The sequence below is a fragment of the Coturnix japonica genome, chromosome 5 (assembly GCF_001577835.2).
Source record: "Coturnix japonica isolate 7356 chromosome 5, Coturnix japonica 2.1, whole genome shotgun sequence".
Taxonomy (NCBI): domain Eukaryota; kingdom Metazoa; phylum Chordata; class Aves; order Galliformes; family Phasianidae; genus Coturnix; species Coturnix japonica.
Window position 1 is genome coordinate 53168540 of NC_029520.1, and position 27119 is coordinate 53195658.

Below are 27119 nucleotides of genomic sequence, written 5' to 3' on the forward strand. Positions count from 1 at the left end.
CGTCCATCTGCTCCAGTTACATTGCAATGCCCCTTCCGTTCAGTGCTGTCCCTTCTGAGATTCTTGAGCAGTGCATGGAAACGTGGAGGCCTGGGTCCTGGGGGAGTGCTTCAGCAATACAAGTCACAAATAAAGCTAAAGCCGTCTTAATGGGATGTTATGGAAAGTCTCCTGACCGGTGCTACAAACACCTCCAGCACAGGTTGCTTGGAGAGACAGTGGGAATATCCATATTTTCATGGATGTTCCAGAAACAATCATTGCTTTTAGCGTACATTTGCTTTCCATTCAATCAAAACCTCATCCTTGAGATGTGAGAGGGACCTCCAGAAGGTGAGGGATGTATTCATAGAATCACAGAATCATTAGGGCTGGAATAAACCTCTAAGGGTGATCTTAGAGGTCACCAAAAATGGTCACCAAATAGGCCTACATAGTGAATGTGTATATAAACACACACATACACACAAACACAAATCCATCACCCTTGGCTAAAGCATGCTAAGTGCAGCAAGGTCTTCAGCAGGGACCTCAGTGGCTCACTCTGCTGCAAAGCAATCCATGTTATTGCAACATGTTTGTGAGGACAATGCAGTTCGCTCCAAGTACCCTACAGGTTTAGTCCTTCTAAAACAGGTATATGGGAAGGAAAGAGCTAGAAGTACTCCCAGTGCTTCCTGACTGTAGCTTTTTAGCAGGACCTACTTCACTGCAGTGCAGCAAGACTGTTTTATTATTGATGAAGGGAGTTAAGGAGAGAGGCGTCCTCTGGGTTTATTTACAAGGTAGAGGTGTTCTTACTTACTGTTACCTGCTCTGTTCTCTTCTGCTCTGAGAAAATACCTGAGAATCAAAGCCCACTGCATTCTCTCCTAAAAATCTATTATCCAAAAGCACGTGAGCAAAGCTTGTGTCAATGGCAGCAAGGCATGGTTTCGTTTTTGTCTTTTTCCTCCCTAAGCAATTACCCGTTTCCCCCTTCACTGCTTCCATCATACACAGACACTGACTCAGCAGCCTGGAGCTGGGAAGTTCAAAGGCGAGAGGTTCTGGGCCATGCCACAAGTGCTGGTGTGCCCAGAGGAAGGCTGCTCTGATGATGAAGGAGTTGATTTGGACTTCAGAAGGTCTAGGTTCAGCGCTGTGACTCTGCGACACCACAAACCTACTTTATCCAAGTGGCTAATTATATGCTTAACTGTGAAGGGTGATAAAAAAAAATGAGGAACGGAGAAGATCAGAATTAAAGGCATGTCAGAGCCTCCATCACGGAGGGACATCCTCACCACTCAGCTCATGAGGAATGACTGGGGCTGGCTCTCCTTGTGTTGCACTGGCTTGAGAAGGAGAGCAGAAGGGTAACATCGCTGGGAGATGGAAGCAAAATCTTCCCTGTAAGAAAGAAGCAAAAGTGAACATGCCCTGAAAGGAGGAATTAAACACATGAGGTGGGTTTCCAGCATTTTCCAGAAATACATGTCAGGGCTTTAGCCACACGGCCCTGCACTGAAGGGAGGCCAGTTCCTTGACCTGCAGGCTTCAGTGCAAAGGCAGTCTGTGCTTTCTGATACCTTATCCAAACGATGTGGGCAAACCAGAGCCGTACGTGTGTACTGTGCATGTTTGATCCCACAGGCAAACCAGGATCCCAACTCAGGGCCATTTGCACTTGTTTTATTTTTAAAATAGCAGTGACCAAACAGCTCACAGAGCAATAAAACTGAAGGGCTGAGTCAGGAAAAGGGAGAAGAGAGACATGCAGCAGAAGAAGTAGCTAAAATTCAGATGGAAGAAGGAAGAAAAACTGCCGAGATCCCACGTCTCTGTCTTACAAATGAAGAGAGCCTGGCAGGGAGGGGCTGCTCACCCACAAGGGTTTGCAGCCAGATCCCTGAGGAGAAGCGGGAGAGAAAAGCGATATGGGAAATAAGTGAAAACCAAGAAGGCGAATTGAGGCTGGGCACAGGGCCAGAGCAAGGCCAAGTGCAACTCTAGAAAATGGGAGCGAAGCCAGAGGCACCAAGGTGTCACAACAGGCCTGTGCAGCTCTGCAAAGATCTGCTCTGCATCCCAGCGATGCAGCTGGCAGGTGCATCACCGGCCTGGAAGGATGCAGGCTTCGAGTGTGTTGAACTGAAGGCTTAAGATAAGAGTTTAAAGCAGCGTTTTCCATTTGTGTTGTGCCCACACTCAGTGTGACACTCGTACTTCACAGCACCAGCCCCTGTGCACACTGGTGTCACACTTTGAGCCACAGAAAGCAGAGCAATGCAGCTGCAGCCATTTCCCTGAGGATCTCTTTGGTCTCAGCCCTCATTCCTGCTCGCCCCACCCATGCCCTGCTGGCTGCTGCCTCTTCACACCCTCTGTGCAAGTCCCTGGGAAGGCACAGAGGCAAAGTGGGGCAGGGGGCTCTGCTGCATCACTTGGGACCAGGCCCATGGCAAGGACATATGGGGCAGAATGGGTTTGGGACCTGAGGGACTCCAAGGAGGGAATTAAGTGGAATAAGACACATGGTTGGAGAGTGGAGGATAACAAGAGGAAGCAAAGAGAGTTTAGAGCCACTGAGTGTTGACTTGAGCCAGGAACAGTGGATCCAAATACTGATCCAAAGCACAAAACAGCAATGACTCCTTTTTTCAGAGGTTCCCTTGCTGGTAATCCACCAAGAACCCCAAATGGGGCAACCACAGAGGAACCATGAAACAGAAGACATGACTGCATCACCTTCATCACAGCTTCTGGTAGGGAGGCATGCTTCAAGCAGATGTCTGAAGGTATTTACAGTGTTGAGAATGGCTGCAGCCTGCAGGCAACACAGCAGTCACCAGAAAACTGGAGACCAACTGGTCTATGCTTGCAGGAGCACAGCTCTGCTCCCTCAGAAGTAGCTCCCCATCCACTCAACATTCTTCATGATGCAGAGAATGCATCTCACTGAGCAGCACCCACACAGGAACATTCTGCCCTGCTGGGCAAAAACTCCTTTCTCCACAAACACCAAAACTCCAAGTCCAGCCTGCAAACAAAGCAAAGCAAAGCAAAGCAAAACAAAACAAAACAACCAACCACAGGCAGCAGACGAAGCTACAAAAGCATTTTTAAACTAAAATAAATATCTAAAAGCTGAGCTCTGGGCTCAGTGCTGTTGCTGCATTCCCATAGACCTGTCTCTACTCAGCTACAGAGATCCCAGAGCACTTGGCCTGCACAGGGCGAGCAGCTCCGTGTCTCCCATGGCAGAGGGCACACATGGTGATGTGGCTCGCGTTACTGAGCAGGATCAGATGATCGGTGCAGATCCACGATGCCGAGCAGCAGGCACAGCTGGTCAGCAGCCCACAGGTCAGTCCTTTCCCTCTGTCTGAAAGTCCACCCCCACCTTCCTGCACTGAAGTAAGAAGAGGTTCTCCCCTCTCTGAAGGCTCCCGTTGCTGCCAAGCGTTGTGCATCTCTGCATGGACATGGTTATAGCACATGGCACCAGGGCAGTACGTTTCAGCTCACATACACTTGTTGCAACCAAAACTTTTGTAAAATGGCTGTTTTGGCTGCACCATAAGAAACCAGCAGTACATCCAGTGAGAAGCCCTGCCCCGCAGCCTTGGGAAATGCGCTGCCACCCGCTGCTCCCTTTGCACACCGGGACATTTTCTCCACGTAATTTTATGCTGCTCAGACACCTGATGACCCAAGCGGTCCCGGGAAAGGGGAATTGGCTTCCTCTTTAAAAAGCCTGCTGTTTATTTGCAATTTAGCTTACCTGACTTGTTTAAAGCGTTATCAGAGTGCGCCCATCTGCTTTCTTTTATTCGTTTTCACCTGATATCCAAGGTTTGCTTGAATTGAGAATGCCTAAAGCCTCAGGCGTGTTCCTGGGTGTTCTCAAGTCTTAAATGCCACTGCTTAAAGAGTTAAAGATCTAGATGGCTGCACTAAGAGGATGATAAACTAATCACTCAGTCACTGCTGGTGAGCCTGGTGTCATTTACTGAAACAAGGAATGCATTTAAAAATGTAAAAGAAACTCCATGCGGCGCAAAAGCCAAAGATGGTTGTTAGATTGTCAAGGTTTACTTTGGAGAAAGTCCTCAGTTTAATTACTTACATTTAAACAACAGAAGTATTTTTCCACTCATTGAAAAACTTAACGTTTTCCTTTCAAGTCAATGTGACTTTTTAAATGTGATTAAGGGCAGCACATTACATTCGGGGGACTACAGAAATGTAAGAAAAGGGCAGAAAAAAAAAATCTTCTAGGAGGCAAATAGGAGATGTGTCCTGTCATCATCATCATAGGAAAAGCAGCTGCAGAAATTACAGTACTACCACTACGTTTCCCCATTGATTTGTATCTTCTAGTGCTGAGAAATAGTGTGATGGAAGAGCAGAGCTCTCAGCGCCCAACAGAAATAGTTTTCTCTTTATGTAAAAGCCAGGCTCTGTTTTGGTGTTAGAAGGAGGAAATGCTTCAAATCATTTTCCTTGCAGTCTCTGAACTGTGAAGGAAATGGAAGGGTCCAGCACTTTGTTTTTGCATTTGAGGACTTGGAAGACTGGAGATTATTTTTTTTTATCTGGCCCTATTCCTATCAAATATGACTAAAACATCAAAGGAATTTTGTAGGGCTCACCCAGTCAGCAGCCAAGCTGCCAATAATATCACTTTTGTATCTTATAGCAGAACGTTACCATTCCAGCGTGCTTTGCAGCTTGTGCTGTCCCACCACTCCAAATCACAGAGCTACAGTCAGTGGATACCAACAGAAGTTCATCACTGATGAGGAATTAAGGCCTGGAGTGATAGAGGATATCCCTCCAGAGTAAAACAAAGGTGTTCCCCTTAGCCCCTCTCTGCAGATCAGTGTCAGTTTGACCCAGCAAACATAGGCAGTCATAGGAATATGGGTTTTGCACACCCTTACAGTTTAGCAGCTCTCCAGAGACTCTGGGTAGGTACTCTGATGTGGCCATAGCAGACCAGTTGGTGTCAGTTTGACCTAGCAAACACAAGTGATACCAGAAAATAAAGCAATATCTGCTTAGCAGGTGCTAACTGCTCACCAGTTCTCCAGGGACTAAGTGGGCACGCTGCTTGCTGGTGTGAGCAAAGCTCATCCCATGGCTCTGGTACTGCAGCCCAAATGTCTTCCTCTTAGGAGGCAGATCACACACGTGTCAATCACAACACGCCTGACGAGCTGTCTGGGATCCCCTCCCTGCTGGGTGATGGCCAATGGCTCAGGTGGTTCTGCTGGCATAGGGGACAGTCTCTGCAGAAGTAAGGAGAGCTTCAGCCACGGCTATGGGATCAAAACTCAGGTGCAAATCCAGCTGATCAAACGGAGAAATCTACAGCATCCTCATGTCCTGAAATGAACACCAAAAATACATCAAATTGCTCTTGACAGGCAGCTATTCCCCTGCATGCCTAAGAAGGGAAGCTAAATGAGTAACTCAGGTGTTGCTGTCTACACTGCAAAGATCTAAAGGCAAAAAAAGATGAATGCTGTTCAAAGGAACCTGCTGCTCCTGTTGTATAAACTTCTCTCTCTACAAAGAGACTGCATTCACAGAATCACAGAATCACAGAATCATAGGGGTTGGAAGGGACCTCCAGAGATCATGGAGTCCAACCCCCTGCCAAAGCAGGTTCCCTACACCAGGCTCTCCTTAGGAACTGTCTCACTTGCCTCACTGCACTCCACAAAAGGAAGAGAGCAATCCCACTGTGAGATCAGTGGGATCAAGTCATGGTTCTACTGGTAAGAGCTGGGAAACTCGAAATACGCTCTCAGCTCAACACAGCATAAACTCCACTGCGAACTATTTCTCCCCCATCTCTGCATGCGTTTTAAGAGCTGAAAAACTGCTGCTCTAGTACTTCTCAGCAGCTAATAAAAACCCTTGTTAGTAACATCTGGATACAAGATAAGGAAACCTTGCAAAGAAACATGAGGCATTCAACAAGTTTCTGCAGTGGGTTCATCACCAGTCCTCTGAGGACTTTGCTCTGATGTCCACTGAGGTGTTGGGGTGTTTTTCCATTGACTTCATTGGGCTCCGAACCAAGACCTAAGCCTCCCTGCTGTGTTTTGGACATTTATTTGTGTTTGATCTGTAATAAGATCTTTCATTTCTCTTATTTCTGTAAAAACAAATAAAGCCACAGAACAGGAAAGCAACTAAACACATGCTTATCTTTGAGCATATCCCTAAACCCGTTCACTTCAAGCCCTTAAATCCTATGGACCCCTGAGAGGGAAAAGTACACGCTTAAAATTAAACATGTGCTCAGGGTGTTTGCTAATTAATGATGGCCCTGCTTCTTACAGGGCCCTAAGCACATATTAAAGCATTTGAGGTTTTAGGGTCAGTATGGGAGAAATTCCATGGAAACCACCTCAGAAGTACAGCTTTTGGTGTTGTATCTAACACTGTAAGCCTGTCTGTAGGAGAGGTGAACCTGGTATGGGAGTGATTCTGTTGCAGGACCACTTGCAACTAGCTACAGGAAGTGGAGTTTCTTAGTTGTAAAAACAAGAATATCTAAAGCCAGAACCTCTTCTTGGCTATTGCTACAAAACAGCTCCATTGTGATGACCAAACTCACCACAGCAAAACTCCTTTTGCAGTGCATGTGTTTACTGGCATCCCATGAGCAAATGTTTCTTGCTTCAGACAAAATATTGTCTCTGGCCTCCTCCACGTTGCTCAGAGGAAGCACTCATGCATCCTCTCGAGTCTGGCTGCTGGAAGATAAGAGAGCCTTCACCAATGGATCAGACAGAAAAAGGAAGATCATTCCCAGTAATCTGCGAGGAGCAAAAAGCATTTTTTTCTTCACCACACCTTGTTTATTTTGGACCTCTGCTAAAGAATTTTGGAGCTCTCAGCTGGCTGGGCCCACAGACATGGCCTCAAATTTAACAGCTCTGACAGGTCAAATCAATGTTGCTTCTGATGAGAGCACGTTTGGGAAGTCTCCTTGCAGAACAGGCCTTTCCATATAGTTCTGCCCATCTGAGAACTACTTCCAGTTTCTACTGAGCACTCCACGTTCACATGGGTACCACATGCCAGCTTACATCCCACCTGTTGCCTTTATAGCATCTCCCATGCGAGGACCAAGTCTTGTCCTTCTCCATTTCTTTTTCCTGTAACATATGCTCCTGAACTTCTTTTTCGAAGTCCATCATTGCACCCCACTTGAGGATGCTCTCAGCACTCCAGCTCTCTCTATAGAATCCTATGCTGCCCCATGTTTTCAGGCTCACTGTTCTGCAGGCTGAACAATGAGGCCATGTTTCCACGTCCATTACCAAGGAATCTCGATGAGATGTTAGCACACACCACTCAGGTTAGCCCAAGCACACAGTCTGATGCTCCTGCTGGCTTGACTCTTTATACAGGCCAAGGGAAGAAAGACAGGTGATAGCTGAACCCAGCATAAAGCCTTCAGGATAAATTAAAGGGAAAAAAAAAGTGAGTGTTTGAGTGCTTCACATCAGGTAGCTGTAGTATCTTTGACCTTAATCTGGATTTACCACAGCTTCACACTTACCTTTGAGTAAAAGGCTGAGTCAATGCATTGCCCATTGAATGCACCAAGAACAAAAGGATGCTGCAGGCTTTGCTTGCCTGGAAGCATTAGTCCTCCACAATCCAGGATCTAGAAAAATACAGAAGACAGCTTCAGCCCAGCCTGTGCTGCTTTAGAGGACAAAGAGGAGCAAAAGCACAGGAAACCTTTTATGGATCCTTCCACAGCCCCCAGTTTTCACATTAACAGCAACAGTCTCCATAGCTCCTTAACTCTTCAGTGCCAAAGTCACAGCCCACAGGGACTCCACAATGAGAGGAGATTTTCTGAAGAAGCAAGAGTGAAGATCCAGTTTTTAATTGCCCTTGGGGACAGCCTACACAACTGGGGGGAGAATAAACATTGATATCTCTGCAGGCAAGTGGGCTTTAAAGGCTTTGTGATAGACATACAGTGCAACTCAGCATCCCCTCACCCTGGTATCCTTCCCAGTGCTTTTCCATGGGCTGCCTTCCATACAGACCGTGGAAACGATATTCTGTCTTCCTTCTGGTGGCAGATATGTAGATTTTCCCAAGGAAACATTGGGAAAGAAAATGCGTTCAATATATTTCCAAATCCCAAAGAATGGATGGCTGCGCTCTGAGCAGAGCTCCGAAAATTCGCTTCTTTCACCACCAGATTCCTGTTCCCAATGTTCCCTAACCTCTCTGTTTCCCTTTCTTTCTACACAAGATTGATTCACAGAACTTGATTTAAAGGATGTTTATTTCCATAACAAAAATGATCAGGGGTCTAGAAAACATGACCTATGAGGAAAGATTGAAAGAATTGGGTTTGTTTAGTCTAGAGAAGAAAAGACTGAGGGGAGACATGATAACAGTCTTCAACTATGTAAAAGGTTGTTGCAAAGAGGAAGGTAATAAATTGTTCTCCGTGTCCACTGGGTATAGCACAAGAAATAATGGGTTTAAATTGCAGCAAGGAGGAATTAGGTCAAGCATTAGACAAGTTTCCTAAGAGGAAGGACAGGTGAGCACCGGAGTAAATTAGTCAGGGAGCTGCAGACCCTGTCAGTGCTGAGGCAAAGGTTTGCCAGGAATTGTTCAGGCCTTGGGGCAGGGGGGACAGATGATCTCCCAAGGTCTCCTACCAGTGTGTATCTGCACCACTCAGTGTCACCACAAGTACCCACAGCATGGAGAGAAAAAATCCTTGTTGAGCACTCCCAAAGATTTTTACTGTTGGTTCTATCTGTAGCAGCAGTGTATTTGAAGGCATGCATGGTTATTTCTATCTAGACAAATAATCAAAGAATGACTTTTACATACCTATCCCCCTGCATGTTCTCCTCTCACAGTTCATGCTGTAAGATGACACTTCATCTACGAGGTGGCTTTTCTCCAGATAAGAGATGCAGGACTCCCACACAAGCAGTTCCTGTCCTGTCCTGTTGGGAAGTGACGCCTGTCAGCATCAGCTGTGACTGACCGGGGCCCTTTCAGATCCTTGGGCTCATCCATCACACCTGTGCACTGCTCACAACAAGAGTTTTGCAGGAAACCCATAGAAGTACAGCTCTCACAGAGCGTGCACTGACAGCCAGCCCTGTCAGACAGGGCCCCTCTCCACCCAGCATGGGGGACTCAACCCCACAGGTTGAGTGCCCATGGTTGGTTTCTTACTTGAGGAAAACCACAAGTATCCCATGCACCAGGAAACACCATTTTGGTGCGTTCAGGCTTAAATGTTTACTTTTATTAAGTCTGGTGACAGATTTCCCTCAACAAGAAGGAATAAAAAACAGTCGAATTCAAGGATATTTGGGTATATCTTGTTTAAATTCTCCGATTTCTCATCTGAAATCAAGTGAACATAACTGCGCTGCTTTAGCTGAGAAGAAACGTATGCACACACACAAGCACATGCATGTGCAACCCACCAAAAATAAGATAGACATTTTTTTCTGGACAAGGTAGCACATAGTATGGTACCAGGATATATATACATATATATACATATATATCTAAGATAACTTCTTCTGTTCTTATTTCATGCTGTTAAACAGATGCAGACTTTAATGGCACACAACATCTCACCACAAATGTTCCTCCTTCAGGTTTCCAGTTCAGGTTCCTTCAAAGAAGCAGTGATTCCTACAGGTCGTGGTCTGATAACAGGGTTTGTCTCCCTCTACTGGTGCTGGTTTCGCTTTTAGTGTCTTGAATGGCTGGAAAACACTACTAATATTTTCTAGAATACCTGAGGAATCCAGGAGACACTCTAACTCAGCTCTCTAATTCACATCAGTGAGATCAAGTGCTGGCTGAGGGGCCAGATGTTATTAAATAAAATCAGGTTGATATGTTGATGCTGATCAGGAATTGCTATTTGTCTCCTTGCGCTTGCTTAAGATTCTTTGTTTGCAACTGCTCAACCTCCCCTCTGAATCTGAGCTACCAGGTAGGCTAACAGGGATGTACCCTGGGGCATTACTTCTCCATGTCCCATAACAATCAAACAACCACACCACAGTGTGCCTGGGCATGGGTCTGTTTAAATCAGAGCCCCACTGAATAAGGGCCTTAATTCAGGTTCATCTTCATACTTTCCTACTCTGTAAGAGGGACAGCAGAATTCTTATTGATGTGCGAATGGATAATGCTCTGCCCATGGAACCTGCAATCCCAGCCAGCAGCATAAGTAACTAAATAAAGGCCAGGGAGGAAATGCTTATCAGTTTAGGACAGAATATTCATGGAATCACAGAATCATTATGGCTGGAAAAGACCACTGAGATCATGTAGCCCAATCATCATGTAGCCCAGTCCTGAAGCTGGGCAGCTGCTGTAGGTGATCCTACTGGGTGCAGAGGATCCAGCTCTCAAAGCTGTGAAGGAAATGCAGCCAAGCCTAAGATTTGCTCCTTTGACTTTGAATTGGTAGTATTGTCAGGAAGAGTAGCATTAAACAGGACCATTCCCTGCAGTGACGAGGTGTGACAATTGCAGGGATGGATACCTAACTACTGTTCTGCCATCTGAAGCTATGAAAGGCAAATCTCATCCTATATTCCGGGGACAGTAACTGCACCCCATAGGCCTGCGTGCACAGATTACCACAGCACTCTTTTCTTCTTGGTGGATTTGGCTGGGGAAGACCCTAACCCAGAGCATCTCACACCACAGCACAAGCTTTTTACAGCAATCTGGCAGCACATCTAGAAGACAGAGGAAGCTGATACACAATACTGTGTATACAACACCAGGTAGGATTCATCTTACCTAACTCTATCCATCTGAAAGACAAGCATCAGGTCTACGCTCGTCATATTAGCTCCCCAAAGAGTCAGCAGTGACATCCGCTTCCAGAGGGCAACTTATTCCATGGCTTTGTTGAGATAAACCCAACCCTGTGAAAGCATTATCACCTCCATTTTTCACTTCAAAATAAGAGATCATTGTCAGTTCTGTTCTCATCGTTCACCTGATGGACAAGTGAGGCTCTGTAGAAGGCAACAGAAAAACCCCGAATGTCTGCAGCTGAAATATGAGTCATGTGCCGAGGTCAGAACAACGACCTGGGCTGATCCCACATAATCTTTGCATTCATTTGAATATCTTTGGCTAAGATATTTTAGGGGAAAAAATGAGTCCGGTGGATCAAATCTATCACTTTCAGTGTGAGAACTGAATCCTCCTTGGAGCAGCTCCAGCCAAATCTCCTGCCCGAGAGATGAAACACCGGTGTTACAAGGAAAGTGATCACCAGAATGTTCATTTCCTGGGCATAGGAAATAGGTTTGTAGGTACAGTACTGATGCTTGAAGAAGTCCCCATTATGCATTTCACTCCTGGTTCTAAAAAAGATGACCACTTAGGCAGTGTCAGAACCCAACACAGGCTGCATCTACTTTTACATTCAAATGCACACACACACACATAAAAACACCATTACATCAAGAACATACCATTACATCAAGATTTATTTACCCGAATCCCCCATAATTAGGTCATAATGTACGATTCAGCAGTTGTTAAGTCTGTCATAAGGAAATCTACAAAGGGAATGAAATATTTAAAACAGCAATAACATACGTATCCTGCTTGGCTATTTAGGCACAGTTACATACATAAAAACAAAGGGGCAGCTCTTAATCATGAGGACAATTTATTTCGCTGACCTTCCTATTGGGACACACGCCAAAGCTGCTGGGGTTGGTTTGCTGGGCCTTTGGGTGGGTTTTGCAGCAGAATGTGCTCTGGCCCATTCATGGAGGCTCTGGACAAAGCAGAGCGCTGTGCAGCGCTAATTTACAGCCTGCACAGCTGGCCAAGGGCGGCAGCACGGTACGCAAACCATGGTTAAAAATAGGGCTGGCTTGATGAAATCTCATTGTGGTGCCTTCTAAAGGTGAGGGGCTAGGAATACAGACACCTCATTCCACGCTGCCCCTAAGTCCATTTTCATCTTTGTGCTTTTCCCCTTGGATCCCAAGCTCCGCTTCGGTTTTGAACTTACATCGGAAGGCAGGAGGTTAAACCAAACTGCTAACTGTGTCTCTTCAAAACTGACATTTAATACAGGGTATAAATCACTGTGGGAGCCTGTTATTCCTTCAGGAATGCAATTACATAGGGTCAAATAAAACATGAAAGAACCCAACAAGTTTTAAAATGTAGTATGTTCTCAGAAGCAGGCAAGAAGGAATGCAAAGCAGTCCAAATATGCTAACATCCACATGTTGTTCTGTGTGAGGGGGATTAGAAGGAAAGGTTTCTGTTCTTTAATGATTATGTTGTTAAGCATAGGTATGTCTGCAGGTTCAGGGCCCTCACTGAACACCAGTGCATTCAGGGAGCTTTGGGCAGATTACTGTATTTATTTAAAGCAGGTGTCTTTCGCCTATCACTATTTTAGTTGCCACTGCTTAAGATGCCATTGAGCATACAAATGGGATATGCAGAATGGGATATGCAAAAATATGCACTCACCTTTGCCTACAAGGCCTAGAATGGAGGTATTCCCCATTCATGTGGGCTGTAGCAACGATGCTGTTGGGAGAGAATCATAGAATGTCCCAGGTTGGAAGGAACCTCAAGGATCATGAAGCTCCAACCCCCCACCACAGGCAGGGCCACCAACCTCCACATTGATACCAGCCCAGGCTGCCCAGGGCCCCATCCAACCTGGCCTTGAACAGCTCCAGGGATGGACGGGGCATCCACAGCCTCTCTGGGCAGCTGTTCCAGCACCTCACTGCTCTCACAGTAAAGAACTTGAGCAACCACAGTATTGCCAGAGGACCTCTTTGGTCTGATTTAGGCCACCCCAACCCCTCTCGGTCCCATTGGTTTGCCATGAAACAACGCTAGAGAATAACAGTCCAACACATAAATAAAACATTACGCAGCCCGTTAAAATCTGAACAAAAGACAGATTAAGCAGGTTCAGCACCTCCTATAAAATCACTCCCTGTCACCATTCACGTTTCACTCACATTTCTACGAGGTCCGAAAAAAAAAGGAAACCCTTCTGCTTTTGTGTTTCAGCTGTGTGTTTAAATAGCCCAGAAGGAAATGTCGTGTGGCCAGAGATTCTAGCAAATTTTAAGGTCAACTTTTGCCACCCTCAATTGTGCTAAGCAGTATTTTACACTTTGAATGGTAAAAGTAAGCAAATTGTGAAGTTTCTTCATTGAAAATCTGGGATTTATTGAAGGCAACCATTTTACCTGAAAGGCATTTGGGGTGGTTTTTTTTTTTTTTGGTTATTTTTTTGTGTTTTTTTTTGTTTTTTTGTTTTTTTTTTTTTTGTTGTTGTTGTTTTGGGTTTTTTTTGTTTTTGTTGCTTTTTTTTTGGGTTGTTTGCTTGGTGTTTTTTTTCCTGCCAAATGGGATTTTTTAATTCCAGAGTGAAGACTGTATGGATAAATAAAATGGTGGCTATCTTCCCATGGGAATTGTTGGCAGTGTTTCTCATTTCAGAGAGGTGACTCCTCCCCAGGAAAGAGTGAGTTTCAGAATATAGAAGCATGCAGCCCATAAGTCTGGAAGGGACCTTTAAAGCCCATCAAGTCCAGCTCCCCTTTCACGTATGTATGAGAAAGTGCATTTCCCTTCTGAAAAGACTTCCACTTCTTATCAGGTAACTTTTAGGTTTGGCGTTTCCACTTCTGAAAGTAACATTTTCACTTGTTAACTCTAAGAAAGTAACAAAAATAATACTCTGACTTTCTTCTTAAAAAACCAACACAGAGAAATCAATGCATTTAGGAACTCACTCCTCCCTCTTGTTTCCTTTGCAATCAATGGGGGAAAAAAACAGTGCTAAAAAATTCTTAAAAAAAAAAAAAAAGGAAAAAAATAGGGAAAAAAAAACAACCCAGCTGCTTTAAAGATTATTTTTCTACAGCAAATGTCCCAATGGAAAATGACAGGTGGGAAGTTTGTCCTACACAGGACCCACAGCTCCAGCTACCAGAGTCACCACTGTTACCTTCCCTGAGACTGCCAGAACCAAACCTTACATTGCTCTCATTTGTTTTATAGCAGCCCACTGCATTACAGTTACATGGGTCACTGGTCCTGCCAACACTTACATATATTCTCAAACAAAGCCAGTGAATAACATTTAGCAGAACGAAAGCTTTGCTCAAAGTACAGATAGCACAGCTATCTGTTACAAAGATGATTAAATACTTCCTATTGTAAGAATATGGCTTCAGTTGCTTAGCATGCTGCCCTGCTCCAGCTATGTGAGTGAAATACCTCCAGCTAATCGTGTGCCTCAGGGCTGGTTTGTGTGTGGGAAGGAGGTATTTTATTGTTTTCTTTTTAATATCAGCCAGAATGACTCACCTGTTTCAGAGGAGGTCTGGGGACCAAGCACTGCTCAAGGGTTTGCTCCAACAATCTCTGAGCCCTTTCATTGTAAAAGCACTCACGTCTTACTCCTGTGCAACAGAGGTGTAAAAAAATGCCAGCAAAGAAGCCTGCAGATAAAGAACAAACCTTTCCCTCATCTTGCAAAAGCATCCCTAAGTAAAATAGTGTGTAGCCTGCATGGACATATATGCAGGCTCATCTTCATGTCAGAAGGATTGCCCTGGATCCAGCTGTTCTCCTTGCCAGTGTGGACACAGCAAAGAGTTCCACCTGGCTGCAGAAAACCCCATAGTGTTTGTAGCTGGGAAAGAAGTGAAGAACTGTGTGCATGTAAAAATGCATCTTCAGAGCTGCATCTGGAACATCACAGACTGATGAGCAGTTCATCAAGAAGAAATACTGAAACTGACCAGAACAAACTGAAATGTTGAATGTGCTTGAGCTGGGGGGAAGTAACGCCAATCCAGCTCTGAGCAGTGCAAGTAGGAACAGATGAAATGACAAACCTGATAATAAGATCCACTATTCTGAAACTGATGCCTTAGAGAAAAGAAGATGCAGTGCCTTTATTTAAGGAGAAAATCACAGAATCACAGAATATCCCAAGTTGGAAGGGGGTCATTGAGTTCAGCCTGACTGGACTCGATCCCACACAGGTCATGTCACCGGTGTCAATATTATACAAAACTTCAGATGAAACACTGGGTGAAGGATAAAGAAAGCTGTGGGATAATGTGACATAAAGGACAAACTTCAGATCTGGGACTGGCAATGGCAAGCATTCGTGCCAGGCTACTCTACCCAAATATCATTTACACCACTGATATGTTGGCACGCAAAATTCCTAGTTAAACTGGAGAAGATAAGACAAGTGTTGTAAGGAGGATAATAAATTGGCTAAAATGGAGATGATAGCAAGTTGTACTGACAGAAGAACTGAGCTGAAGGGAGTTTACTGGAGGAATTCTCAGCATCAGCCGTGGGATGACTGCATTTAACACTGCCTCTGCCAGCACTGCTGCAAAATGTAGGAGCATTGCTAACTATATTTACTGAGGTGCAGAGTTAAAAGACATCACCAACACCAGGAAAAGGGGAACATCCCACTACTCTGCACACAGACAGAAATCAGTTCATCAGATGTCATTATCATTGTGCAGGGCACTAGCGACTGCTTCCCCCTCGAGCCTTCCCTGCCCATTCACATTTGAGATCATTTGAGAACTGGGATATGAGTGGAAAGCTGGTGAAAAGGTGCTCAGGGCACAGAAGAAACAACTGGGCAAAGATCAGCTCAGCAGGCTGGCTTGGAGAGCCAGGAGGATCAATGACTTGGAGTGGTCACCCTGGGTGTCAACATGGTGACAGCAGAAGGGTGGAGGGAATGAAAGCTGAGCAATGGAGCCATGGCTGAGAGCAAGGAGGGAATAAGGATTTCTGTGGATCATGGTAGAGGGGTTCACAAACAGCACCCAAAGAGAAGTGCCAGAACCCTGAGGATACACCCTGATTAGGTTAGGAACAGAGTTAGAAAATAAGGTTTCCTGTTCTCATTTACAGGGTACTCAGATAGTAAAAGGGAGAGAGTCCTAATCTCAAAAACCTGAATAAAACAGCACTAGATGTGGGTTATTCAGCAGGAAGAGAGTGCTGAAAGAAGGCGCATGATTCAGCAAACATTAAGATATCTGTGCTCTCTGCTGATGAAGTTGTGGCTCAAACTCTATTGCCAATTTCTTCAACACCTTGAGCAAGCACACAGTTCAGAATCAGATTCGAAAGGCACTATTATGTTAGAGAGGATTTTCATACCCTAGAAAGAAATCAGCATCGAACTAGAACTGCTCCCGAGACCATCAAATACCTACATTGCAAGGCATAACTTAAGACAAGGCTCTGACTTGGAAAATCCGGGACACATTCAGGGTTCCAGGGTAAATCCCACACTGATACTGTGTATGCCATATACAGTGCATAAGCTGAAGGGGCAGATCCTGAGGACTGTACTCAGTGCTTTATCTGTCTTATATCACTGGTAAAACTGGATTTTGATTAAGTATTATGCTGGAGATCCTTGTTCCATTCCACACACATGCATGCATTCAGGCAGGCAGTCTCATAAACTTTAAGTACATTCAGAAATTCCCATATTACCTCTTGGATTTTCTCCAGGGTGTGAAGGGAGCCCTGGTAGATGAACAGTACCCACCAGTTCCAAAGCTATCTTTTTTCTTCCTGTGTCATGATCTGACCTATTGTCTTTGCAACAAAACTCCACCAGAATAAATAAAGTAATGAGCTGTAGCCCTTCTACCAACATACATCTGCTGTATAAAACGGGCCAAGAAAACAACCAACAATGTCAGCTCTTCATTCTGTTCCTCAGATCATCAACTCTGAAAATAACAAAATCTGAAAGGCATATGGACCTTCTCATAAAAACAACAAACACACAAACAAACCCTTAGATGAGTTTCCCGAGTCAGCAGGATTTGTCTGCTAATTATTACTGCGCAGAGGGTCCAACTGTCCCATAGCCAGGGATCACCCTATGGCAGGGCTGAGTTCTTCACCCCATGCAGGATGGTTTGGGTAGGGTGAACTCCTTCTCTCTGGGGGAGTGAAAAGGATTGAGCTCCCCAAACAAGCACAGCCAAGACCTAGAAGGACAGCTTGGGCCTTACCTTCCAGCCACCGCCTCCCAGAGGCAGACAACATGGGCTCTGCAAAGATGGGGAACATGACTCTGGTTCAGGTGCCCTCAAGGAGGAGTTTTGACTTGCATGGGGACAAATACGGAGAGGTGAATGATATCAGGCCTGGGAAAAAAAAAAAAAAAAAAAAAAAAAAAAAAAAAAAGAAAAAAAAAAAAAAGGAAAAAAAAAAAAAAGGAAAATGAGAAAAAAGGGGGAGGGAAGCCTGTAGGCACAGACCAGAGAAGAACAACGTGAACCAACGCAGCAATTACCTTCAGCCAATGGGCCCCTGTGCAGCCCCCACATCTCAGCTCAAAGCTGCTGCCAGCCCTCTCTTCCAGGGAGAGGCTCGAGCTCACCTCCTCATCCAGAAAAAAAGTAGCATCTGTGGGAGAAAGACATATGTCTGGCCTCTGCCGTGAACCCTGCGCCTGGCAGGAGAAAGCAATGCTGATTCCAGCCCCAGCTTTTCATTCCTGTTGTAACAGTCATAAACGCCTGCTGAAACCTAAGAAGAACAAGACTGTAATCCTAATAAAACAACATTCTGGAACCCTGAAAACTGGATGGAGGTTTCTCAGGCCAACTTTAAAATTATGCTCCCCTCTCCAAAAGCCGCACTTTCTGTGTGCCGATGGGATGGATGCTGTCAGGCTGACCCCAGGAAGCACCGTGATGTGAGATTTCAGCAGGGGAGATGCAGAAGGCGGTCCTTGTAGCACAGTAGCCACCCTGTCCCTAAAATAGAGGGAGCCCCAGGCTCCCAGTGTCCCCTCCTAAAAGCGAGGCGGGACCTTTGTCTCCAAAGCCAGCTTTCCTTTCCAGGTGCCCTGAGAGCCTGACTCAGTAGAGCAGACACAAGCTGCGCTGGTTCGAATGCAAAAGCTGATGGAAAGGCACAAGTTTTCTGTGCTGAAATCTTTCCCTCTTTCCTTGGATGGCTGCACTGAACAGAAGCCCTGGGGCTTTCCATTGTGCACCAGCACCCCCAAAGTGATGAAGAGCAGGGAGGAAGGCGTTTAGCTTCCCCTCTGCCCATCACACAGAGGGCAGCTCCTGGGGATGCTCACAAGCTGGCATGTGTCTCTAGTGAGGCATCAAAGCAGCTCAGTGCTGCGCTGAGCTCCTGGAAACCCGAAGGTGGCAGATCCACAGCAGCTCTCAATTTGCATCCACCCCCTGGCACTGGTGAAGCTGGAGTTACACCAGCGAAGGAGCTGCTCTTTGGAGCATCTGCGTGTCGGGCCGTGCCAGCCCGTTCCAAAGGAAAAGCTCTCTCTTGCCAACTCCTGTGATTTTCCTGTGAATCTTCCCCGGTGTGATGCAGAACCCAGTCTCCTGATGTGCTGCTCTATCCGGCAATATCACTTTAAGAAAAAAATCTGTGGTCCTTATGGTCCTAAAGAGAAAAAAAGCCTCAGGAGGTGGCCTGGACACATGCTAAGGGCTAAAAGTAGCATTTGCAGAATAAAACCATCCCATGATTTTTAAAAGACTCCTGGCATTCTGGAGGCCTGACTTGTGATCTGGGGACTGGCTGCAGAGAACCCAACAACTAATTGGAAAAGTGCTTCCTCTGGTGTCAAGTCTGTTTTTTTAAGTGGTGGAAAGCACTTGACAGCCCTCTAATCAGCTCAGTGACACATAGCAATGACACGAGTCACTCCCTGCAGGGAACAGTATATTTGAATTGCAAACGACCACGGGGTGCTAGTAATATTTATCTGGTAAACAGCTCTTTCCATCATCATGTTGACTTAGAAGCATCGATTAATTAACTCTACTGAGTCTGCAGCGAAGTAGGAAACTATTTTCAGGCGGTGGCTGGGGAAGCTTTGAAAGTGCAACGGTGCTCCATGCCCCAATCAGCTCTCCTATGAGGAAAGGTTGAGGAAACTGGGATTGTTTAGCTTGGAGAAGAGAAGGCTGCAGGGAGACCTCATTGTGGGCATCCAGTACTTGAAGGGAGCCTTTAAACAGGAGGGGAACGGCTGTTTGTGAGGGTGGCAGTGATAGGACAAGGGGGAATGGTTTGAAACTGAGACTGGGGAGGTATAGGTTGGATCTTAGGAGGAAGTTTTTCACTCAGAGGGTGGTGACGCACTGAACAGATTGCCCAAGGAGGCTGTGGATGCCCCATCCCTGCAGGCATTCAAGGCCAGGCTGGATGTGGCTCTGGGCAGCCTGGGCTGCTGGTTGGTGACCCTGCACACAGCAGGGGGTTGGAGCTGGATGAGCACTGTGGGCCTTTGCAACCCAGGCCATTATAGGATTTTATGATTCTATGAAAACCTGCTCCCAGGCTAAAGTGCCTCTGATTTTGGATACTGAGGGCCTCCTTGGCCTCAGGTGAACCATCACAAACACCCTGTGAACACAGAAACACCGATGCTCCCCGTGCCACATGAAGATCACCCCTGATTTCCTGACTTGGCTCTCATCAGGAGGTGCTGAATTCTTAGAAATCTGGCCCTGAGCTGTTCTGGTTGGGCCTCACCTCGCACAGCAGGACAGATGGACTTCAGGACAGACAGACCTCAGCACGGCACTGACCGGTTCTCAGAGAAAGGGAAAGGAAGAAAAAGGGAAAAGATGTGCCAGCATTACCAAGTGCTGTTCCTGGTTTATTTTGAGTCTTTGCTGAGTGAAGCCTTTAATCTCTGCCGAGTGGAGCCTTTGTGAAGGAGTCTTATGGATTTGGATAGAAATCAACAGGCATAGGCAATGCTGCAGATCAAAATGATAGCATGTATTTTTGCTGGCCATAAAAGAGTGAGCATTTGCGAGTGTGATGCACAAAGGGAGGAGATTCAGCCATCAGTGCCTCGCGCGCACTGTGTTTTCACCCCGTAGCTAATACAGGCATCTCCCCCGTGCTTCTTAGGATCACTTCTGTGAAGGAAAATAAGCTGTGTAAGTCACATTCCACTCATTGATTCAAATCAGCTAAGTAGAATTTTGCCTGATATTCAGTCCACAGAGAGTGAAGGGAGAGAGAGCACTTAGCACTCAAATAACTAAAAGCTTCTACTGTGACACAAAGGCAAGCTTCACCAACCTCTCATTTCCCCCACTTTGTAGCTGCACACAGATCCAATGAAATCAAATGAGATAATCCCAGTCTGGTGCAGCCTAGAAGCAGAGGTGAAAACCTCCCAGAGCTCACGCAATCAGCGTGCAGCTCGGACACTGCCGACTTCCCCCTCAACTATTTCCAAATAAAACACTTTTGTTGCTCGGCTGCTCCTGCCAAATGAGCCGACAATAAAAGAAGAAACTTGCAAAGCCTCTATCCACAGGAAAAAAAGAAAATAAAAAGGAAAAAGCTGCTACGGATCTTTGGGAAAAGAATATGAGAAAATAAATAAAGAAAAAACTAGAGGGCAGATCCTCTGGATGGAGTAAACCAGCATAAGGCCCAACTCTGTTGCTCAACCCCAGGCAAATTGTGGGCCTGGTGCTACTCTGCGTTTCTCAGGGGTAGGGGGTGGTCTCCACTGGAAGATTGCGACACTGCAGGATACTTTTCCATATTAAAAAGGCGCTTTGGAGTGTTTTGTCTATTGCCAGGTTTGGAGTTTATTGAGGACTCATTTGGCAGAGCCATCCTAGAAGAACAATACAGATGTTTTATGGAGAAATAAACTGGGACTCAGGCTGGATTCTTTCAGTGCTGAAATCCACCTAATTTGGAGGGTGGAATGACTCTTTTAATGAAGGGTGCAATCAAAACCTGTACGAAAAGCCAACATGCCCTGGGCAAAGAGAGCAGTGCATACACTGCCCCCCTCTGCTGCTGCAGCCCTGGTCTCTTTAGCACAGCAAAAGCCTTCCTTGTCCCACCTCTCTTAACCTGAGGAACTGGAGACTCGCTGTTCCTTTTCATGCCCTCTGTTGTGTCTCCTGGAAGGAAGTGGTGGTCTTTCAGCAATGAAGGTGATTTCCAGATATCAGATATGCTACATCTTACATCTTTGCAAGGAGCTGCTTCAATGACTTGTGGAGTTAGCTCTTCTTTGTCAACAATCCCTCATCAGGGACACACAGCATTCTTTTAATTTGTGTCTCCTGAACTTTTCCAAGGGAGGCTTCTAATAGGTCCTTCACACAGAAGAAACCGTAAGGGAAGGACTGAGAAACATTCATGGCCTACTCACAGATAGCTTTGGCTGGGCAAGTTGGAAGGTGATGCCAGTTGACCGAACCATCCAGGCTCAATGATTATTGTCAGATTTTTCATTTAGGAGCTGTGCCTCATAAAATCATCCAGTCTGATCCACTACCTAATCCACTCTCTTTCACCTCCTCTCCAGATACACTGAGAGGAACATGAGTATCCATTAACTCATTGCAATTGTCATTTACCAAATAAATGTGTTTGCCCACAATGCTAAGTAGTCGTACTTCAGATCAAGTGGGTGCAAAGTTGTTGGCTAAAAACCTTCTCTGGCTTTTCACAGAGCTATCAAATTATTCAGGCTGGAAAAGTCCTCCGAGATCCCCAAGCCCAACCCCAGCCCACCCCCCCATGCCCACTGCCACATCCCCTCAGCTCTCAGATACCTGCAGGGAAGGTGATTCCATCATTTCCATGGGTAGATTTTTCTTTGGTTCTTTCCTTCCTTCACATTATGTGAAATTTGCTCTTTGCATCAACCATCCCTTCAGATCCGTCTGTGGAGCTCAGCACTTTGGCTAGCAAAGCAAAGAATTGAGACTTGAGTGTTAAACTGACAAGCATTCTCTAGGGCTATGAGAAGTGGCCAGATGTGCTGGGCTACGCTATAGAAATGCTCACAATGGAGGACGTGAGAAGTGAAATATGGGAACAAAATTCACACAAGTTCCTTTTCACTGTGTGGCAACAAACTGCAAGGTACCAGAAAACAGCCTGAACAGCCCTGCGAGGCTATTCTATGAATCTGTGATACATGGGATACAGCAAAGACAAGGAGTTGTTTTTGCCTAGCAGCTGAAAATAGCAATACTGATGTTTATCTGTTACTGCCACTCCAGTTTTTAGCACCAGTGACAAGACTAACAAGTGCACTCCCTGACCATTACTGGGTTAATATATTACCCGACAAATGCAGCGAGAACCAGTTATATACTGTGCAATATGCGATTTTTGGCCAGGCCTTCCTTTGTGGTCTCTGTTTGTATTTGCATTAACCTAGGAGTATTAATCAGGTCATGTAGACGCCCAGGAACATAAACCAATGCAGACACACAGAAGATACACACTATACTCAGAATCAACACACAGAAACCACAGGGCAGAGTGCAGCCCTCATTAATAGAACCCGATTAATCGCAGACACACTAAAGGATGTCCAAACATTAAAAAATCTGATTCCCACCAACCTGTAACTATACAAATCTGAATAAATACTAAAGCACCCTGAGACCTGACCAGCTTACTGCCCCTATCAGATATCATGAGCTTTAGCCCCTTGAAAACAAGGTCCTGTCCATTTAGAGTAATTACTAGCCCTAAAAAGACTTCTGATACAACTCCTGGTCTAAATCCCACTGAAAGCCAAGATATTCAAGGCTCAGCACTTCCCAGGACACAACCTCCAAAGCCCTGGTGTTACAGTCCTTTCCCACAAACACGCCAAGTTTGTCCTTATAACAAGGAGTTATTTGTCCCCAGCTCCTGCTTGGAGGCTGTTTTAGTGCCTCGTTGCTCTGCGTAGTCACAAACCACCTTCTGATTTCAGCAAAGTGTATTTATAGCCGATTTGTACCCGGTTAGCCTTGTGTCCTTTAACTTAAATAGCTTGTTTGGGTGTTGTTGTTTTCCTCTGATGTGTAGATGTACAGCCATCAACCTTTTCCTCAGCTTTCATTTCCATAAGATCTTAGCTCTTCCATTCAAATGACAAGCTCTCCATTCTCTCAGCGCCTTCACCATCCTTTTCCACATGAGCCAAACTCACACCTCAGGAACAAGAGGAACCGAATTGTCCACAGGCTGCCAAACCAGGCTCTGCCTGTTCCTGGAAAACAGCCCACCTACCTTCTGCAGGAAGAAATATCTCCCAGGCTGTATTTGAAGTTTTACATACCTTTTCCAGAGCCTCATCCCGTGACAGAGTGATCCACACCTGTTTCTTCTCCTTTGTCATTTACAGCTGATGAGCCTCCAGTTTATAGTAGAAATTCTCATTACTCCCTAAACTCATGACTTTGCATTTTGCACTACTGGATTCCATCTCGTTTCTATTACTTTGGTCTTCAAGGTCATCCAGTTCTTTCCGCATGGCACGCCTCCCAACTTTGTGTCATCATCAGGCTTCAGCAACATGCTGTGTTTTGTGCCAAGGTCATTCATGAAGATATTAAATAAGATCCGTCCCCAAGATGAATCCTACAAGAACTGTGCTTGTATATCCAGCCAAGTATTTTCCTTTTTATGCTACTCCTTGTCGCTCAAACAGTTCTTCAAAGTGTCTTGCAGTGCCTGTTGAAACCTTTAATTTAGGTGATAAATGAGCAAAATACACAACATCAGATGATTTACTGGTGTCCATATAGATAAATCCCATTGCCTCTCACCTTGAAAGCCCAGCTATCTAATCCTGGTTTGGCGTAACTTCTCCCTGGGCCCACACAGCTTATTCCGGTTGCCACCTTATTCCTTTTGACTGTGACTTCTGATGTCTGCTTTCCTCAGGAATGGTGGATCCACCGGCCTCAAAGAAACTCCCCCATGTAGGCAACTTCCTGCCAGCTGGCCTGGGGGGCTCATTTCCAGAACGACCACTAAGTTTGGTGCTACCTTCATTAAAGGAAAACAAAACCCAAACCAAGCCCAGCCCTTACAGACAAAGACCACTTGGACGATCCCAGGCCAACACTCCTAAGTAAACCACCTCCTAGTGAGCCAGCTTTCATACCACACAAAGAGAAGATGGAGATGGCTTTGGTAAAGTCTGGTAGGCAAGAACCTATACCTGCTCAACCAACTGCGTAATGCCAGTATGCCACTGTGTATTAAAATTAACACTGTTAAACTAATGCTGTCAAAGCGTGAAGCAAGTACTAGTAATGAAAGAGGTGCCGGCTGAGTTTCTTTAATTTCACCTAATGTAATAACACTGCTACAAAGGAGATACACAGCTTGACGCTTACACACATAGCTGACTTTATGTACTAGCATTTTGCTAATGATAAAATCCACTGGCTGCAGTACAAAGTGTCACGTATTTTTGTCTTGTCTTCAACAGGGAGAAAAAGAAAATGATATATTAATCCAAAGGGAAGGAAGGCTACGTTACTTTCCTTTGATAATACCGGGAAATAAGCAGCTTGCCAGTTGGGATTCATTGGTATCGCTGCAATAAACACACTTCCTGATGTACATATGTGATTATAACGAGCCCTGTACTAAAATGACACCGTAATTTAGGAATAAGACAAACACAAGTGATGCAGTTCAAAGCTCTGCTGCTCTCGCTGGATTTTTGTTTGGTTTTCTGTTTTGTTTTTAGCCGACTCTCCATGCCCACAAAAGCAAGGATAGCCTCCAGGGTTACCCCAGCTGAAAAGCATCTGAAGTGATCCCCGCTGACCTTTCTTTCTGATAGCACCCCGCCTGCCTTTTAATGGAGGCCTGAACCGAGTCAGAGGTGAAACAGATAAATGACTGAAGATCCAAATGTTTTCTCAACGGGCGAGTTCCCACATGCTGGATTTTCTTTTCCTCCATGAAGAACGAGAGGGGAAAAAAATTGCAAGTGATCAGCTAATGAACATCTGTTTTGCTTTATTTGTGCTTCCTTGCAGCCAGGAGTTGCATTTACTAATTTTTATTTCCTATTAAAAACAAACAACAAAAAAAAGGAGCATTTTTTTCCAAAGCCTACAGAGGAGGAGGAGGGCTCGTTGGTGTGGCCATTCCTTCCACTGCTGTGATTACCTGGCTCACATGCCACGTCCTGTGTGGTTACCTTCTGTCCTGAACTTTTCATGTGGTTTGACATCTCTTTAATTTAAACGATCGGATCACGTCTGACCTGAAACAAAAGCGCTCTTTGGAGATCATGAGCTGTTTCTGAGTTCTGCAGATGTCAATCCAGCAGGATGCAATGTCAAATTGTTAATTATATGCATGCAGAGCCAATGGTAATTACATAGTAAACACAAATATAGATTGATTGTGCTCTTGCACTACTTATTATTGAAAATAGCTGATCTAGTGCCAAGCTCTCCATTGGATTCAGATTTGTCAATGTCATTGACTCACACTGACCACCCTGTGCTCACCTCAGCTCCTAAATTTCTCTCTTTATTTTCAAGTGTTTTCATAGAACTGAACATTGCACAGGAATAATCAGAGATGGTGTTTATGAATATGCATCTCACATGAAAACGATGATGTGGAGATCTCTTTGCCTTCCATCTTACAGAAATCATGTTTTCCAAGAGGTCATGACCATTCACTTGAACTTCCCCAGTCCTTTCTGAGTGTTGCAAGCAGGTTCCCAAAATCTTTCACTTCTTTGGAGAATTGAAGCCTTTCTTTACACGATCCCTTCAGTTTCAGAGGCAACTTTGGTTCCTTCCTTGTTTACTGCTGCCCAGCACTGAACCAGGGGTTAAGGAAACAGACTGCCAGCCATAAACCCTTTCAAAACGTGTTTTAGTTCTTTCTTCACCCTCCCACAGATTTACCTTCCATTTGTTTTGCCAATGAGATGCACGTGGCAGTCTGTCTTCACTACAGTTATGAAGGCATAAAATGACCGCGCAATTTTATCCAACAGACTAAACTCCAATGGCACATCATGGAGCAGGACCTGTAGTAAAGCTACAGCAGCGTAAATCTGGAGGGACACTCCTTTAACACTTGTAACTGATATCATACTCTGCCACATTTTATCACCCCCATCTTTCTTTCCCGTCAGACCATCCAACCAACTTGTTCTCTTGAGAAGGATCATAAACCCACAGGTAATTGCAGGATGGCCACACAGACAGTAAAAAGAAAAAGCCCGCAGATGGGTAGTTCAAAGAGAAACTTCTCAAAAAAAACCCCAACACTAAACCACTGAAAGGAGGCAAGCTACGTCTCTTTTGCAGATGTACTGAGAATGTATACGTTCATTTAAAATCAGCAATAGCTGTAATACACAACGCCTATCAAAATCAGACTTTTACCACAACTGTGGCTTTTGAGAGATGTGATTTACATCAGAACTGAAGAAGGAGTAACAGGGCTCTTAGGCAGACAATTGTATGGTCCAGATACTTTTCCAGTAGCATATTTATTGTCCAAGGCCTCCAGTCAGCAGCACACTTAATTTTAAGCACATGCTTAAGTGCTTTCCTGCACAAAGATGAGATGGGGGCCTACATTAATTACCCTTCTTGAGCACTGACAGCTACTGAGCTTTCTGATAGCAACTGGGATTCCTACCTTCTTGTGCACAACCCAAGCTTAGACAAAGCTGGTCTTTTGGAGCTGTCATCTAGCAGAGAAGGCAGCAGCCTGTGAGAGTGAGCAGAGTTAGAGGCTTACCAAAGTCTGAATGCTGCTGAGCATCCAGCCCACCCCAGCTATTTGGGTTGGGAGTTGAGGAAAAGATCCAGGGCAACCACGTGCATTACAGATGTGTAAGATCCTCCCTGCTGTCCGTAGGGTAGTGGAAGCACAAACATCTTCCTGAGTATATGAACTGGGTTAATATTTTGCTCCAAGGGCTTTGTTCTGAATGGGCACTGTTGGTAATTCTGCAATCTTTGAAAGAAAAGGGTAAGGTAATGACATCAGCTGAAACCTGTGGTAGTGAGAGGACTGCAGGGCTCATTTTGTTGTAAGAGACAATTTCAGAGAAGCAAAATGTTGCCAGCAGATAATGATTTCCTGCAAGATTGAGCAATAGTGAGTAGTCACAGCTCTACAAATAGGACAAGAGGCAGGTAGGAGTATTCATTTCCTGAGGACAAGAGCTCGCACAGCGGTGGGTGCCTACTGGCACGAGC

At 45.2% G+C, this 27119-nt stretch overlaps 1 long non-coding RNA gene across 1 annotated transcript in view; it reads right to left on the reverse strand.

The window, feature by feature from the left end:
• Positions 1–6: 6 nt before the first annotated feature.
• Positions 7–27119, reverse strand: part of LOC107315492 — a 129930-nt gene continuing 102817 nt past the window's right edge. Inside the window, exons 5-12 of the long non-coding RNA XR_004307344.1 lie at positions 21693–21824; positions 17402–17514; positions 14407–17252; positions 8878–8996; positions 7568–7675; positions 6617–7459; positions 5068–5373; positions 7–3022 (exon numbers count right to left, since the gene is read on the reverse strand). This is a non-coding gene — a long non-coding RNA (uncharacterized LOC107315492). The remainder of the gene's footprint in view (positions 3023–5067; positions 5374–6616; positions 7460–7567; positions 7676–8877; positions 8997–14406; positions 17253–17401; positions 17515–21692; positions 21825–27119) is intronic.